Source organism: Gallus gallus, chromosome 13, assembly GCF_016699485.2.
Source record: "Gallus gallus isolate bGalGal1 chromosome 13, bGalGal1.mat.broiler.GRCg7b, whole genome shotgun sequence".
Taxonomy (NCBI): domain Eukaryota; kingdom Metazoa; phylum Chordata; class Aves; order Galliformes; family Phasianidae; genus Gallus; species Gallus gallus.
In genome coordinates this window covers 7,919,124-7,937,561 of record NC_052544.1, presented here as the reverse complement: position 1 = coordinate 7,937,561, position 18,438 = coordinate 7,919,124, and the positions used below count along the sequence as shown (strand labels likewise).

General features: G+C 48.9%; 1 protein-coding gene across 7 annotated transcripts in view; it reads left to right on the top strand.

The window, feature by feature from the left end:
• The window catches only part of HTR4 (5-hydroxytryptamine receptor 4), a 109,635-nt gene that overhangs the window by 8,234 nt on the left and 82,963 nt on the right, over window positions 1–18,438 (top strand). The gene's annotated exons all lie outside the window — the stretch shown is intronic.

Here is an 18,438-nt window from a genome sequence, read left to right as displayed (position 1 = left end):
TGTAGGCTTCTGTGGTTTGAGGGCAGCTTGGAGGGTGAGCGGTCCTGGTTTATGGGCTGGAAGCTCCAGGCAGCAGTTGGCCTGAAATGTGTGATGTCAGGATGACTTCATTTGTCTTCAAAAACAAAATGCTTGAAATCCCTCTCAAAGGAGCGTGGTTCTCTCTGCCCCGGGCTCTAGCAGTCGAATACTTTTGCATGGCAAGGTGCAGTTTTCCAGGAGCTGGCTCAGTCTGTGCTCACGGTGGGGGTGATGGGCAGCAGGGCTGTGGTTGGTCTCAGGGATCAGCAGCAGCACCCGGCCCAGGAATGGCCTCGCTGTTTCCGTTTTGCTCCCCTAGCCTGACCTCAGCACTGCCATCAACCATGCTGCAAAACAAACGCGTGCGTGAACCTGCGTGTTTGCTTCAATAATAAGTATTTATACACTAAGGTATGTTTATCCTATTTCCTTAAACAGTCCCTTGCTGGGGATAGACTTAAATAGTTTAATTTCCCCAGGACTTTGTAAACACTGACTTGAAAGCAGCAGGACCAGCGTGCTGCGGGGGCTGAGCTCCTGCCTGCCTGGTGCAGGGCTGTGTGCCCACGAGGGCACAGAGGCACCACGCTGCCCTTCACAGTGAAGTGCTGTGCCACACTACATGGAGTTCTTTGTGGTGGGTTTATGCTTGAAGCCAAAACTGTCACTGAGTGAAAGGTGACAGTGCTGTGACGCTTGCTGGTGTACAGGAGCAGAGGATGGGGCTGGGTGATGGCCCCATGCCCGGGTTGGGTCACAGAAGCAGGTGTCTGGCTGGTGTCAGTGGAGGTGCTCTCAGTCATGCCAGTGAGGAGCTGATGGAAACCCCTTGGGACCCTGCAGACACAGAGTTCTGCACCGAAACATCCCAGCCACCAACGTGCCGCAGTGACAGAGCCCTTTGTGTCGGGGCACAGCCATCGCTGAGCTCCTGAGAGTTCAAGCAAGTCTTCCCTTGTGGGAAGGCTATTAATTAATTATCCACTTCTGATGTGAGCCCATTAGCTGGAAAAGACAGAGGTGAGCGCCAAGTGGCAGTCATTCTCTGCACGGGATCGCTTCTCACCGTGCACAAATGGCTTTCCTGGGGTCCCCATTCTCTGTGTGTTGAGCTGCGGGCTGCTGCGGTCCTGCAGGACACGGACTGTCATGGGCTGGATGGGGATGCACCAAACGCTGCTTCTCCCAGCGAATGTGAAACCAAAACCGGGGCTTTAGAGCAGCTGACTTTACTCTGATCATGTTGTGTAATTCCAGTAGACTTACTGTTATTAGAGAAAGTAATTAATTCAGCATCCCCCCCCCCCCAACCCCAGTGTGTTCAGGCAGCTGCAGACACGCGGGTTGCAGCAAGAGGGGCAGCAATGCGCGGTGGACAGCAAATTGCTCTGCAAGAGCACAAGTTGGACTTGGGCAATTCTGTGCAATTAAGGAGGCAGTGGGGGGCCCAGCAGGAGGTGCTCTCCTCCCCAGAGGCAGATGTGCTGATGGCAGTGCTGCAGTGGCTGCTGCTCCCTGCGTCTTGCAGAGCGGCTCGTTATTTGGGTTTGCTTCGGTTTGAGATGGCAAATATGAGTTCTGCCCTTATTATAGTTCCCATGGAGATGGGCTGGATGCTGTGCGGTGAGGGGCGAGGTGCAGTTGGGTCTCACCCAGCCCAGCAGCTCCAGCGCGTGGGTTATTCTCCAAATCACCCTCCCCCCCACCTGCCCTTGCTGTCTTAAGACTTCCAGCTGAGAAAAAGTGTTGGCCAGACAGTTGAGCAGCACAGGTTGTCATGATGACATGATACCATGGTTTCTCTCTATAGCAATTTTTTTTACTCTGTGCCCTATACTGAGGACAACAGTGCCATTACTTTCTTCTTTTAGAAGCTGAGAAGAAAAAAGGACTTCTCCAAACCCTCATCAGTGGTTAGCAGCACAGGTTAGCAGATGATGATAGCTCATCACCCAAGGAGCAGCTGCTCTCTGGAGGTGCTAATCCATGGAAAAACAGGCTCCAAGGTTGAAAACCTTGCCCAGCTTGACAGTAATACTACCAGCAATTTCATCTATGCATTTTTAAAGCCAGAAAAGGACTGATCTGATCGTCTTGTCTGTTCTCCTATCTACAAACGAAAAACACAAACAAAAGAAAAACTGTAGCTAAGGAAATGTCTTCATGATTAATTCCAAAATTTCCTATAGGGAATAGAGAAAAAGAAAAGAAAATAAAAGAAATAAACCAGTTGTTTTCTTTAATAATAATAATAGAAACAAAAAAACCACAACTGTTAAAATCCACACTTGACTGTGAGGGTTTCCAAACAGCCCATATAAAAGTGTCTGGGAGGATGGAACGAAAGGAAATGCTTTCAGGCAGTGGTTTGACCCCTGCTTGGGGCAGCTCCAGGCTGTTCCTTGCTGTGTGATGAGACACTGGGCTTGGTGCAGGGCCAGAGGGCTGCAGGCAAGGACAGAAGAGGTCTTGCTCACTGACCACGGCCGTTAGGATCAGCGGGTGCCTTGCAACATGAGGTCCTGTTTACTGACGGGAGAGAGATGAATAGGGCCCCACTGATGAACCAGGCTAAGCCCTTCTCATTAGGTTAAGTGGTGCTTTTCTTGGTGTGCCCAGAAAGCGGCAGGGTCTGAGGGCATGGAGAGCAGGCAAATCCTTGAGTTCTCTCAGCTGGGGGGCTGGGTGCTCTGCATGTCAGCAGGCACACACACGTGTGCCATTGCCAAACAAAGTGCTGGGGAACTGCTGCTCGCTGAACCCCACCCAAAGTCAATACATCTGCGACAGGACATGGGGATATGGTTTCAAACAAAAAGAGGGAGATTTAGATTGGATATAAGGAAGGAGATCTTTGCAATAAGAATGGTGAGGCACAGTTTGCCCAGAGGGGTGGTGAGTGCCCCATCCGTGGAGATGGATGACCAAAGTCAGGCTGGAGGGGCTCTGAGCACTGATGGAGCTGTGGCTGCTCCTGGTCATTGCAGAGGAGATGGAACAGATGGCCTTTAAGGGCCCCTTCTAACTTTAACAATACAACGATTCTATGGTTCTTCGACCTCAGAGCCATCTTTTACTGCAGCTCCCGATAGCTGTGGTGGTGGGAAGACCTGTGTGTGACAGGCAGTGGGAGGAGCCGCAGGACAGCCTGCCTGAGCTCTGGGCTGCGCTGCCCAGAGATGGTGGATCGTCCATTCCTGGAGATACTCAAGCAAGTTCATTTATACAGCCTGCCTGACTCTTATTTTACACAGAACGGCACAGGGCTTATTTTAGCTGCTTCATCTTTTTGTCAATACATATGAATTTCAGAAGCATCTGTCAGACGAGATACCCCAAGCTGGTTTTCTGCTGTTCCAGCGAGGCACAGAGCCTGAGTGTTACTGAGGTCACACTGAGAAGTGTTGGAAGTGTGACTGAAAACTGTGGCGGCTCAAAGGCGGCAACGTCTCATCTTTTGTTTTGGTTTGCTTTCCTAAGCTTGTGTTTTCCAAGAATTGATCTCAGAGTGGCTCGTGTTGCTCAGATGCATTGAAAAGAAACCGATCTAAGCTGAATGTGAGCTGGTTTTTAAAGCAAATTTGGCATATGTGTGTGCACTGAGCGTCAGAAACCAAAAGGTCTTGAGAGACGGTTAAAGAGAAACCTGTCTTTTTGAATGGGTTTGCTCTGAAGCCAGTGCTCTGAGGGATGATGCAGGCAGTCGAGTATCTGGGCCTCCAGCACCCTTCTTAGTCTTAGAAGATTTACAGAGAAAACCTTTATTCTGAGAAGGGACAACAGAGTCAGCACGCCGTGGGACACTTGTGGGGTGTGTGGGACTCCTCTGGGCTGGATGTGCTTGCGATGTGCAGAGCTGTGAGTCCGGGCTTCCCCTCTGCCCTCAGCTCAGCTGCTGCTGGTGGGAGGTGGAGTTCACCTCCCTTCCTCCTCTTTGCTTTCATCCACTCACTGAAGAGCTTTGTAGGTCAGGGGAAATTCAGAGGGGCTGACTCAAATCTTGTTGCAAAGACACCTTCTATGAGTGCGTGATTTTCTGAGCACTCCTCTTGGCTCATTCATTGACAGATCCACGCTGTAACAGCTCTTGAAAGAAAGCAGCAGCTCCGTCTGCACCCCTGTTCACGTTTAATAGGATGTAAAGCAAACGATACTTGTGCTGTGTGAGAAATAACCAGGAAAGTAGGAAACCAGAAAAAGGGAATTTCCTCTCTCCTGCCCATGATTTCCTTGATCTGCTGGGATACTCTGACCTGAAGGAAGCAAAATGGTCTCCTCCTTTGACACCACAGTGTGCAGGTGACAGTCTGCCACGGAGTCAGGGCAGCCGTGGGTGCAAGACAAGACTTTGGCTCATGGAGGAAAGCGTGGTCAGAGGTGCTGAGCTCTGCCTGCCTTCTCCCCATCAGCATCACAGAGCCCCGTTGTATGAGATGTTCTGGGGCCCACAGCCTCGTGGTTTCCTAAGGTGATGCATTCCAAGTGCTGATGTTGAGATTAGGGTTGTTTTTGCCTGGAAGTGTTGATAGCCTCTTCAACAGTAACTTTTAAAAGTCTTTATTCTGGAATGATCACAGAAAGGAGCCCGGAGTGATCTCGTGCATTACAACGCCGTGACAATGGGATGCCAATAAACTGTCATTAAACTCACGAGGCTGTCATTGTTCGGTGTACAAAAGCTGGCTGGTAAATACAGATTGCACGGAGAAAAAAAAAAAAATTAAAAAAAATCTCCTATTCAGCAGATTGTGCTTCCCATGAGTTCTGTAGGAGACATCACAGAGAATTTGGAAGGAAGGATGAGGGGAAAGCGGCTGCTGGCACCCGCTGATATGTGGCTGCCCAGCACCGTGCAGGTGGGAAGGGCCGTGCTCTGGGAGCAGCACCATTACTTGTCCTTGGCACAGGGGATAACGGTTGGCAGCAGACTGATTGCTTCTCTTTGCCTCATCTGCATTTATTGCCACCCCAGCAGCTCATCTTCCCCCCTTGGCATCACCACCTGATGGAGCTGAAGGGTTGTTTGGTTCTGTGCTGTTTTCCAGTTGGTTCCTCTCCCTTCCTCAGCTGCATCCCTCTTCTTTAGCAACCATCTCATCCTTCATTACTCTTTAGGTCCACGGGCATTTATTATTACCGCTGTTTTTGATTTAAAAACAGCAACATAAAAATACAAGCGATGAGAGCCCCTCAGATCAGAGCATCCAAAGCCATGGAGCCCAAGAGAGACTTAAAGCTCTGCTCTTGGCGTAGGAGAACATTTTTAGGTGATGAAGAATTCCGAAAGCCTGGCTAAAAACAGCAGCACCCCAACGACACGCGCAGAGAAAAATGACAAACAGAGCGTGCACTGCTTATCATCCCTCATGGGTGCTCCAAACCCGGGCAAAAATAGCGCTGGTGTGGGACAGCACGAGCATCCACATCACCCATGGAGTCCTGGCTGGGAATGGCTTCATCCCTCCAGCTGTCCTCTGGACTGCTCTCTGCAAGAGCTTCACTGAGACAGGGAAAACATAGCTGGAGTTTACATTACTTCGCCTCTCTGCGCTTTATTAAGCGGTGAGTTGGGCTTTCTTTCCCACTTGAGTTAAGGAAGGCAGCACTCCTTATCTGCGCTGCTGTTAGCGAGAGAGATGCTGCCAGACTATCTGGAGCCTCTCCTCTTGTAAACGTGTCTCTCTGGCCTCGGCAGGCAGCGCTGAGTCCCAGTGGCAGCAGCTGGCAGTGCTTGGGGTGTGCGGGGAGCAGCGGAGCAGGGATGGGATTGTGGTGCCGCACGGCGAGGGCAGCTCTGCTGGAAGGAGAGCAGTAATGGGTCTGTGTCCGCTGGGGGCAGGAAAACAACTCGCTGTGGGGGGGGGGCAGCCAGATTTAGGGTAGGCTGTAGAAACACCTCAGCGCGTATTGCCCTGGGAGAGGACGTAAGGAGAATGTGGAATCTCTGCCACCGAATGCCATCTCCAGGAGGCTGAAATACAGCTGGTTCTGATCAAAGAGCTCCTCGGGGTCTGCCTCAGCCCCTCGCCCTGCCTGGTTTGTCTCTCCATGACCTAAGAAATGGTTTTCCAGCCTGCCTAGAGAGAAACGGGGAGCTGAAATAATGAAATGACAGACCTGGCTTATATTCACAGAAGCTTTACTGGTTGAAAAAATGGGAACTTCCTGTGGGAAGAGTCTGATTTCAGTGTCATCTGCTTTTATTTCGTCATTATTCTTTGTGAAAAAAAGCCAAGATCACAAAGAAAGCTCACGGGGAAGAACTGTTTGCTTACTGGTTCTGCTGACCTGATGGTGGTGTGCAGAGGCTCCGTTGGATCTGCTCAGCTGGTGCTGCTGGAAGCCCTGGGCACTGTTCTCCATTGGGATGCTCCTCCCTGTGAGCACAGACCTACCCAGAGGCTGGGCTCTGTTTGCTCAGCCAGGAGATGTCGAGGAATGACTTTCCCCTTTTCTCTCTCCCTGTTAAGAAGGCTATTTTCCTTAAGTTCACCTTCCCTCACTACACAGAGGTCTTTATAAGAACATTTCCCCAGTTTCTATCATCAGAGGCGTACGTGCAGATGTAAGGTTGTGGGTAGCTGCCAATCACAGCATTTACTGCTTATTGTAATGTCCCAACACTTTCCCTCCTCCCTCAGCATCCCGAAGCAATTAGCAGGAGATTCAGCTGCTGCCTGAATGGATAGATGTTCAGCAATCTTCTTTAATTCTTTATTTACTGTAAGATAAGCAGGAAAAAAAAATGCAGAATCAGTTCCTCTTCTGAGGGTGGATGAATTCTCGTGTCTCAGTCTCCCTCCCTGTGCTTTCCCCAACTGTATGCTGCTATCCGATGGGCTGTGATGAAAAGCAGGCTGGAAAACATCTGATTGCTGCCCGTCGGTTCCTCGAGTGAACATATCTCAGAGGTAACTGGCGTGGCAAGAGCCGAGCTATTCTCAGTCAGCGTTTGGAACTGACAGCATCCCTTCCTATGTTAGACAGCAGCTTGTGCCAAGCGTGCTGCAAATTCGCCTCAGGATCATTCATAGAAGGACATGATGCAACTTAGCACTGCACAAAGGGAATATCAAATACCTAATTCATTGCTTTTTATAAGGATGTTTTGTAGCAGTGGAGATGGGATAGGATGAAACAGCAGTGGGGCTGGCTGAGGCAGGGGGAGGGATGGAAGTGAGACACGGGCTGATGGAAGGGCCAGGAAAGCTGGGCTCTGCTTTATCGACCTGTATTTCCCTCCTTAAATGGCTCCTTGAATGTCTCTGCCTCAGGAATAAACTGCTATGCTGTGAGCACTGGCATCAAGACCTGGCCTTATAAAAAAAGAACCACCACAGAGGTGTCAGTGGCATTTCCTGCTAACGCTCTGTGTGCTCTAACAGACATCCTCTGTTCCTTGCAGTTGAGGGGTTATGCCTGAAGGACCCCCTTTCCCAGTCTTCAGAAAGCAAGGAGGGGATGGGGAGGAATCTGTGCTGCTGAAAAGCTTTAAGCCACCTCTGTACAGCTGGGAAGGCTCAGAGAGTGCTCCCCTGCCTGTCCTCCATCCTGCCCTCCTTGCCCTCCTCCACCTTCTGTCGTGGTGGGAGATGGGGCAGGAGCAGAGCAAGAACAGGGAAGGACTAGGATCAGAAACAGGAGCAGAGCTGGGCTGGCCCTGCATAGGGCTGCAGGCTGCTGCCAAGGGCTTCCAAGGGCTCCCAAAGGCCTCCCAGGGGAAATGTGGGTCCGTGATTCAGGGCATCTCTGCTGAACGGAGCAGAGCAAAGCGTGCTGCACTGCCTGCAGTACAGCATCCTGGTGCTTCAGCTCCTGTCGCTGGTCACTCTCACAGGCTCTATAGGCCAGGTGCTCCAGGATGGTGGCAGTTGGACTGTTTGGGCTTGTGGAAGCCTTTGCCTGCAGCAGTAAAGCAGCCGTATTGCGAGCCTGCAAACTGCTCGGTGACTTGTCTGTGTGAGAGTGCTCTGTGGGCTCTGTGTAAAGAGTGGGGGAGTAATTACCTACCGCTCGTTTGCAACCTCGGTGGTTTTTGCATGCGACTGAGAGCTGCGTGTGCAGCTGAGAGGGTGCAAAAATGAAAGCAGTTGTGGGAAACAAAGTCAGTGATGTTAACACGGTTGGGATCGCTGAGTTGAAGGGTAGCAAGGCCCAAATTCCCATTGAGGAACACATATGGGTCATGGTACTCATCAGCTCAGAGCACGCAGGGCTCTTAGTTGCATGCAGTATCATTAAGGGGCACTGTAAATGATGTCACCTGGATGAACCATTCTAGTAAGTGCCAGCAGGTCCCACAAAACCTCTTTCTTGCATCAGTAGGGCTGCTGGAAAAGATCCTGCAGGAAACCTTAGAACAGAAGATCCAATCGGTTGTAAATAAAATTCACACTGAACAGCAGCTGCAGTGCGACCTTCCCCATCCCTTCCCAGCCTCCAGTCTAAACCCTGCACTCTTCAGCCTTTCTTTATCGTTTCTTGTCTTTTCTCACAGTTGTTTTAAACCCTGCTGTGTGTGGCACAGCTGTCTGAGCCAGGTGGGGCCTGGAGGCAGCAGCTGCTTGGCACCAGGAGTCAGGAGGTGAGGGCTGCAGCCCCTGGGCAGGGGATGGCGGGGGGGCAGGGCTGGCACAGAGCTCATCACTGTGCCGGAGAGATGGCCCCACTGCAGCCCAGAACTACATTCCCATCTTTGCTTCGTCCTGCAAGTCAATGAGAAACAATTTTGCTAATACAATGGACTGGAGCATCAAATTCAGTTTGCCGTTTATTCATGAGCGTGTTCCAAAATTCTCGTGCACTGGTAGGAGCTCATTATGCAGCTGGAAAAATCATTTGGCAAAGAATATTATTTATGCATTAAATCTGTTCCACCTACATACACATACTGCTTACTATTGATGTATTTGCTGGATTTTATTATTATTATTGTTATTATTTTTAAGTATGAGGCTACCAACCCAGTTGCTGCTGAACTGTTTATCATCTGAGCTCCTTAATGCTAATGGCTTGTTAGGGTTCATGCATTCTTTTGGTTTCACCCCTTCCATGCTGCTGAGCACAGAGAACAGACACAGCCCACCCCGAGCAGCTGGTGAATGAGAAGCGATGAATACTGATGCAAAAGGGAATTTGTAGAGCTTTTTATTCACTTAAACTTTTTTTGTGTGTGTGTGTGTGTGTGATGAATATGAAATATTAATAACCACAATTATGATAAAAACAAGTCATTGACAGCAGCGCTCGGAGATCTGTGAGCTACAATTCAGCTCTAAGGGATTTGCAGGGAGTTTATTGCCGCAGCTCCGTTAGCTGGATCTCTTGTCCTGGTAGCAATCACATCTAACTCTAATGAAGGCAATAGGATGAACTGATGTAGGGAGAGAATCAGCTCCACGGTTATGACATCTCTAAGGAATAATTTCCTGAGAAGGCAGGTTAGGACCCACTGAGAGAGTGCAGTACTGCATGAATCATGAGATTATAGGGTGAAATATATCTGGGGAAGTATGTTACTACAAATAGATGTGCATGGAGGGATTGTGAAGGTTTGCGGGCACTGAGCAGCACTCAGGGACAGAGGTAATGTGAGAGGATTCCAGCGCAGTGTAAGACAGGCTTTCCTTGGATCAATCTGGAGAAAATGCTGGTTTCCACCTGGGAGTGTTCCTGGCTTGGCTGGAAAGGGAATGGGGCTCTTCTTGCTGACATCGCGATGGGCAGCACGACCCACAGTGAGGCCATGTTTTGAGCTTAGGCTCTGGGAAACAGCCAATGAGCTCCCGCAGCCTCGGGGGAGCTGCTGGAGGTCTGATGGGCTTCGAGAAAAGCATGGGGTCCGTCGCAGCCCTGTACACGTTCTGTCCCGAGTGAGCCCTCTTCTTAGGCATCTCCTCGTTTCTCTCTGCAGCTCCCTCATCCACCAGGCTCTGCGTGTGCAGGAATGTGTGCACAGAGCTCTCCTCTTGATACATTTAAACAGACACTGCTTCCCAGAAGGTTTCCCAAGGAACACAAGAAGAGTCAGAAGAGACTTAAAGATGTTCTCCTCCTGCTCTGGGGCAAATACAACTCCATTGCTTAGAGTGGGGGTTTACTTATGCACAAACAGGAACTCGGTCTTAACGAAAAGCACGTTGTGTGCAGCAATCCCACTCCAAAGGAACTGTGGCTGTCCAGAAGATAGAAGTTATACTTAATAACAGAAGTTTACAAAGTCCCGTAAAAGCTTCTTAAAGTGAGACAAGTGTTACTATCCATAACTGTGCCAAAGCGTTCATCCGTTTGCTCATAGGGCGAATAAACATTCCAACAGTTACAGCCATCAGGAGCTGTGCTGCTGCCTAGTTTGTTTGTAGCAGTTTGATTGGATGATGCTGGGTTTGCAAAGACTTTGCCCGGTGCAGCCTGGTGCAGGGTAAGCTGCGACTGCTTCGTGGCCACGGGGTGTGAGCTGTGAGGAGATGGGACCTAAACCAGGAATGGCAGTCCTGGAGTTTAATATCATCTTTGTGATGGTCATTGTGCTCTGTGTTGTGCTGGAGAGGGGAGCAGAGAAGGAGGAGGGGTGGAGAGAGCTGTACCTGGTTTGCTTCTGGCTCCCTGGAAGGGCCTTGCCTTTGTTTATAGCTGTTTGAAGCCATTCTCACTGTTCTGCTTTACTTCTTTTAAACACTGTGGTTTCCTCTCGGGCCATTTATCTAGACACATGAAAAGAAGGTTTCAGCCATTGAGTGGAGATGGCTGGCACAGCTTGGCTCCAGGGCAGCCGGGCACAAGCTGTGTGTGGTCCCAGGCTGCCTAGCTCTATGTGCTCCAATAGAGGTGGGAGGGCAGTCTTGGTGCCCTCCCATAAGCCTCAAATCTGGATTGATGTAAACCCGTGGGCTTGAAGCATGGTCGGAGCTAAGAGTTGAGCTAATGCTCACCTTCCTGTACATCGCTGTGTGAGCAGTGGAGCGGTTGTGGGGCAGACACGGGGAGCTGGAGGTGCAGCTGAGGTGGTTGCTGCACAGGTTATACCCAGGTGTACACCCTGGAGAGATGGGTGGACAGCCAGGGCAGCTCACCCTGCACGCAGGGTATCTTTGCATGCACCCACGCATGCTCAGAGCGCACCCAAGCAGCACATGCTGATGCTTTCCTTGCACTAACATTGACAGGCTTTCCATACTATAAGCAGCGCTTGTCCTTGCAGGTGGATCCATAACTTCCCCACCCCTCCTTATACAACACAAGGAAACAGGCATTTTAAATTCCTTTTATAATAATGTTTGTTTAGGCTGTCTGTATTTAAGCTGACTGAAGGTCATCCGAATTGTGCCAACAAAGCATCGTTTCCAGAGGGCAGGTGGTGCTCCCCAGACGCCTGTCTGCAAACAAGCTCACAAGACCTCAGAAATGAGTTATCTCCAGGATAACAGGCATAGCTCAGGGAAGGGAACTCATCTTCAAATGACAAAATACAGAGCTCTTGTGCTGAGCACAGAGAAGCTCATTCCGCCACGAGATCTCGCAGGCTGAGCACCCCAGGCAGCAGGTACAGCCCAGCACACCTCAGCTGCTGTGCTGCTGACACCTGCCATGTGGCCCTGAGCTCACCTCATGCTCAGTGCTGTCACGGCTTGTGCCTCCCGTGCTGCTCAATGAGAGAGGCTCTGCCAGCAGCAAGCAGGGAACATACGCACGCTCCCTGCTGCTGTTCTTTCCCTGTGGCTCTTTGTCATCCCAGCTCCACTCACACCCACCTCCTTGTGGGGACTTGGGACTGTCCCATTAGCATCACATGAACCAAGCCCTGGCTGGCTTTCTGCTCCAGCCCTGGGGAACATGAATAGAAATGCCCCTCATGCAGCTATCTGCCTTTGTTTCAACAACAGTGACATTTCTTTCCATGTATCCAGGCTGTATTTTGGACCTTTACACACTGCAGCTGGCAGACACGTCTGGATCTTGTTTCCCAACAAGAGCATTTATTTTTGACTAATTTTGTTCATCACAACTTCTTATTAGGACAAGTAGATTCTTTTTATTTACTTTGTGATGGATGGTGTAAGTATGAGTAGAAGTTGGTTGTTTCATTAGCAGTGGGGGGAAAAAAAAAAGATATAAAATAGATCCTTTTGCAGACACCCACATAGCAACTTTTAAAAGCAGTCTCAAAATATTAAACTGCATCTGTAGGCTGCAGCTCATCCTTCTCCTCCATTGTGTATCACTGAACTCCACAAAGAGAGGACAAAATGACAAAATCACAATAGCAACTTTTAAAGCTTCTTTCTGTGCACTTAGAAGCAGCTCCACAGTGTGCAGAGCAGTGCTGTTATCCCCCACAGCTGTGTACTTGCTGTGCTGCCCTTTACATGCCTGGAGCATGCAGGGATGTGCTGAGCAGGGCGTGAATTCCCCTCTGCATCTTCTTTAGTGACACTCACTGACTTTTGCTTTCCGCTTCCTATGGCATAGTTTGGATTCTCTGCTCAGAGCTGGTCACACCCAGGCCCCAGCTGATGCATATTGGATTCAACAAGGGTTGGGCATAACAAGTATGGAGATGACGGAGGAGCAGGGCTCCAACCAATATCCAAGGGAATATTGGTTAAAAAAATGACGACAGATAGCTTGTAGATGAAGCAGACGTATAACCTCCATGTCCACATCAGACTTCAGCCCCCACATGAACCCACAAAGGCGTGATTTAGGCGTTGGAGAGACAGGTCCAATCCAAGAAATCCAAGCTCGTTCCTTAAGCTGGTTCACCTGGTTGTGACCAACCCTTTTTCATGCTTAAAACCAGCAGATTTCTGAATAACAAACTTCCCTGATGCTGCCGGTGCTGTGAGGCCAGGCCCTGCTCCTGCTGCCGCAGAGCATCCCGTCCTCCCATCCCCCCTGCAGTCTGAACACGGCGTGACCTCCACACCCATTTAGCACAGGAGCATCATGCCCGAGTCCGGCTGCACTCCAGAATTAGGAAGACCTCACTATCAATAACTACAGGGCACGTATGACTGAAAGCTATTCCTTGACGTTGCAAACTCAGTGCTTGTTAGTAATGAATAATGCACGATGTTTGGTTCAAACCCTGCTGTTCCCACGAGCTTTCTTGCAAGTCACTTCCTTTGCTAGGATATTGACAGAAAGCAAACCCTAAAACAGAAGAACGTTTGTTTAAATACGTGGATGCGTATTTTCAGCATGTTTTTTGTAGTATTTACCTTGCTGTAGTCTTAACAGGTTGTTGTAAAGGGGAAACAAAGCTGAAAGCTCACCATTATTTTAAGAAAAAAGTACACCGTAGTTGCTCATGATTCTCTGCTATATTTCTGTGTGCCAAAGGACAGCAGGTATTGCACACCTCGCACTGTGTCATTCTAGAGGTGGTTATGGCTGCTGGAAGGTCAGAGATGCTTTGCACTTGAGAATAAGGAGTGGACCCGCCGGCCTGATCTGATCTGACCAATGGTCTTACCAAACCATGAGTGATGCAATGTAACATCTGGGGCTTGACAACATAGGTGCAATGCCTTGAAAATGCCATGGTTGGAAAATTCCCAGCCTGCTCAGCAGTCCTCCAGGGCGCGTGGGACCTTCAGCTCTTCCCTGGTGTTCGTTCTCTGGCTCCTCGGGCTGAATGGGAAATTAGTTCTGTAAACGTTGCCAGAGGATATCATTCATTTAGCACGATAATACAACAGCAGTGGGTTAGTCAAACAGTAATTAGTGACTGGTCATGCTATAATTAGAGAGTCTGGTGCGGTTGGCTACCTCATCCTGAATGCCACCAGTAAGTCAGCAAGAGCTTGGGTAAGCAGGGGCACGGCAGGCAGCGATGGGGAACAGGCAGACCTTTCTCTTTGCGTCCTTTTATCCCGGCTGTTAGTGTAACACAGCGCTCCCAAGTGGCACTTGTTTCTCTCTGAGTTGCATGGAATCTTGAACAAAAGCTCCCAGCAGCTCTCCAGAGTGATTACGTCTCATCTGGAAGGGCTTGAAGTCTCGGGGGGGTACAGAGGAGTACTGCTTTTCTCTCCTCTTACAAATGGGCAGAAGGAAAGTTCTGTTCCTCAAGCTGAGGTTTAGAGTTTACGTGTCCTTTTTGTTCCTTCTTGCTGTTTTAAGCATCAGGGTTCCACGATCCTATTGTCTGAGCACCAGAAGTTTCTTTTGCTTAGAGAGCCAGTGAGATTTTGGTGCTTTGTATGTGAAAGGAAAGAAAATACCTCAATCAGTCCTGAGTGTTCATGGGTTTCTGCTGAATCTTGCTTCCATGGAGTGATTTGCTGTGTTTCAAGAATGAAGGGCTGGAATCTGTGACTAGAGATGGCAAATAGCTACCAAACAATTGCCACACGCATCGATCTGGATGCGTTACTCAGTCCTCGGGTGCTCCTGCAACACCTTCACGTTGCAATTTCATCTCTTCAGCCTGCACTTTGCTCTCCACTAGCCAGGCTCTCCAGAGCAGCTCCCACTTCTGCTCTCCTGCCCTCTGATCAGCTCACGGCTCTCACCTTGCCATTATCTGCAGTGATTTGCCTTCTGATGGGAGTGTGTTCGGTCATACTGCACTGCTGGACTGTGGTCAGTGCAAGTCAGATACGTGCTTCTTACTTGTCTGAATTTGCCTGGATTCAAATTCCAGCCCCAGAAAGTATTCAGCCACTGAATAGTATCGTCCTGCTTCTTCATTGTGTACTTATAGGATATGCTGAGTTCTTCTTCACCCTGTCCTGGAACAAACTAAATGGATTATTCTCCAGAAGAATTGCATTGCAAAAATGCATCTTCCAGCTCTTTCATAAGCCGCATGGCTTTTCTGGTATGCATTTTCAGCTATCCGACAGCTTTCTTATATGCCACCGTCAGTATGGAGCAGCCTACTGCAGCCAGGTTACCTGCTTTCCCATTTCAAGATGTTCCTGAGAATTATATTAGCCATAACAAATGGCATTAGGAACTTGAAATGAGCTGGCGATGAGCAGGGACCTCGTGTCCTTGTCAGAGTTATTTATTTCCAAAGCCAGGTTGCTCTTCTCCTGTAAGTACTGCCTCATTTTGGCTGCCACACCTAGCCTGTACACAAATGCATATTGTTTTCTTGCAAAATATACCCAAACAAACTCTAAATGATACTTTCAATATTTTTTTTCCATGACACAGATGAAAAAATAACATGAGTAGCAGGAAACCAATTACAGATTCCCAAAGGACCACATTAGAACCAGAACTGTTGGACGGTATTTCCCAGTCTGCATTCACGTTTGAGGCTCCTCGCTATACTGAGTTTAACTCAGCTCAGGAGTCCTGTACTGAGTTGATGTTGCTCTTGCTTCTTTATGAAAGCCTCATGTCGTACCAAATCAAATGCTTTTCTGAGATTAGAGTATACAGCAACCTCTTACTGCAGTAATGCTGTTGATTAGCCCTGAAAACAGAAGGACGGCAAGCTTTATTCTCCTCTAATCCTCACTGTATTGCCAAATTCTGCTTCCCATCTTTAATTATTGATGCACTGTACTCTTTATGAGGCATTTTATCGCTGTGCTGGGGATCAGTCTTGGATTGATAGGTTTATAATTGCCTAGATCGTTCATTTCATTATTTCAAAACATTGGGGTCTTTTTTTTGTTAACTCTGACAATCAAAGCTTACCAACCAGGTGTGAAGTTCCTCACCCAGGCCTCTGAAAAATCCTTGTAAAGCCAATGTTACAATATCTGGACCTGCTAATTTTGAAGTGTCTACCATTAGTAATTGCTCTTCAGTGTTTTGTTTGATATCGGTGGGGATGGAAAAGTTCATCGCCACATAATATGGTTCCTAAAAATAGCACAGAAGTATTTCTTGGCCATATCTGCTTTTCCTGAATCACGATCAACAGCTCTACCATCTTCTGGCTGATCAGCCTAACTTGTAATATTTCTTTGCTTCCTAATACGCTCCAAATCCAGCTGTTCTGCACCTGCAGATTTGCCTGGCACTTCTACTACTTACTCTGATTTCTGGCTGCATACCCATAGCTACCAGCTTCCCCTTTCTTCTCATGGCAGAGTTTTTTGCAAACGCTAAGCAGCTGTGATGTCAGACTCCTGCCTCCACATGGAGTTGTGGGTATGGAAGATCCTCTGTGCAGCAGGGATGGGACCTGGTGTATCTTCATCTCTTCTTTTAGCATCCTCCCTCCTGCTTTGACTCTCTGTTTTCAGCTGCATTAAAACATTAAGAGCTGCCTGCCACACTCACCATGTCTCACTTCAGTGAATGTTTCTTCCTGGCACAGCACTACTTTGTCCCATATAGTAGCCTTGGCCAAATGCAATTGCGCTCAGCCTTTCTTCTGTATCATGCAGCAGGATGAGGGAGTAACTGAGCAGCTGATGCCTGGCCCAGGGCAGTGCCTGCTGCTTCAGCAAATCCTCAGTGGGATGCACATTCCAGAGTCACCAGAAATAAGGAGTGAAGTGTGTGGCATTCAGTGCCTACCAGATCTATTGTTTCCCTTCGGAGCAGGAGGGAGACTGACTTTTTACACAGGCGTATAGTGATAGGAGAAGGAGAATGGGTTTAAACTAAAAAAAAGGGAGATGTGAGGAAGAAATTCTTTACTTAGAGGGCGATGAGGTGCTGACAGTGCTGCCCGGAGCTGTGGTGCCCCATCAAGGTCAGGTGGAATGGGGCCCTGGGCAACCCGATGTGGTTGGGGGGCAACCAGCCCACGGCAGAGGTTTGGAACTGGATGGGCTTTAAGGTCGCTTCCAACCTAAGCCATTGATTCTGTGATTCAATGATTCTATGAACCTGCACTTCACTAGCACCACGAAGTGAGATGCCAGTGCCCTGCTCCCCAGCACGAGGAGGGTGATGGCACGGGTCACATAGTGGGGGGTTTGACAGAAACCAGCCTCATGCTGTTTTTCAGGGAGTTGAAGTCTGATATGAGCAGAATTTTAAAAATGCACTCGGTCAAAGTATGTGTGCCGGTTGAAATAACAGTTCTCTATGAAACTGTAGAAAATGAGCCATGTAACATCTCATAGCTGCTGGGTGTCTGGTGCCAGACGCAGTTAGTGTCTGGACAGCTTGTTTTACCTGGAAAGTCTGGCTGATGAGAACTCACAGCCCACCTAAAGTGTGTCCTGTCATTCTTATTTTGGAAATAACCTGCTGGAAGCAGCTAGCCCTGTGTGCTCGTTTACTCTTTTCCCTCTATCAGGAGTGCCGTGAAGCTCACAGTTTTATCCAAAGAGGAGCATTCTGCAGGGTCAGCCCTCAAGCTCTCATTGTGTCAAGTTTATTTTGGTTTCTTCACTTTTAGTGACCTGGGAATGGTTCAGTAGTTTGGTAGTTCAATTGAAGAGAAGTTGAAAACAGCAGCAGCATCCTGGGAGGTGCTGCACTTCTTGATGTGCATGTTTCCTAAGCAGGGCTTGACCTCAGTGCCTGGATTTTGCCCTGGGCAGGTTCCTCACCCACCAAGGGACACTTACATAAGCTTGCTCCATCCTTCTGCCCTAGAGATCCCCATCCCTTCGCTGAATACCATTTCCAGCCCTGTGCCCCGCAGCTTGTGTTAGGATATGGAAATGAGCAGATTCTTCCCCAGCAGTTGCCAACCAGCTGGCCTGCTCCTTGGCCCACTGCATCCCCAGCCTACCCAAACCTCCCTTCGGCACAGCTTCTGTCCCAGGGATGTCCTGTGTAGCTTCACAGGGCTGGACCTGACTTAAAATGCCTGCTGTGGGATGGCGGATGGGAACCTTGCATCCCCAAACCCTGGGCATCTGGAGCAGCCAGGTTAGGGACCGAAACATTTAAATTGCTTTCCCTCAGGAAAAGCTGTGTACTGTGGTGGCTTCCCTCAGCCCGCCGCCAGAGAAGGTCTCTGCTCTATTGCTCTGATATGTAAGCAAGTGCAGTCATCTCTAAGTAGTTCTGTTGCTGCTGTGAAATGCTTAGAACAAGCTCTACCCTGGGTAAGATCAGAGCCTATGTGCTGAGAAAGTATTACAGTGTGTTCCCTCTGCGGCATCTCAGTCTTTTGAAGAAGTAATTATTTAATTAACCTTTTGACTTTCCCTGATGGTATCAGGTTCCTAACCAGCGAAGGTAATAGCCATGTGCTTTATATATTTTGTACAGATCTGGAGAATCACATGTTCTCTTGGAGACTGTGATCATTTCAGCTTGCTGCTCAACTGACTGACTTTTTAAGAGAGGCGGAGGCAGATGAGTTTAAGATGAATATTCTCAGCCAGTCTTCTCTCTGCACAACCTGTCATCTTTCAGTGGTGTGAAGAAATGGCAGTAGAGACATGAGTCAGTTGGGTTGGTTACACAGATCTGCAGTTCTGAGGGGGCTGTCTCTCCTTCCTTTCTTAGAATGTCCCACAGATCTGTGGCTTTCCCACTCCT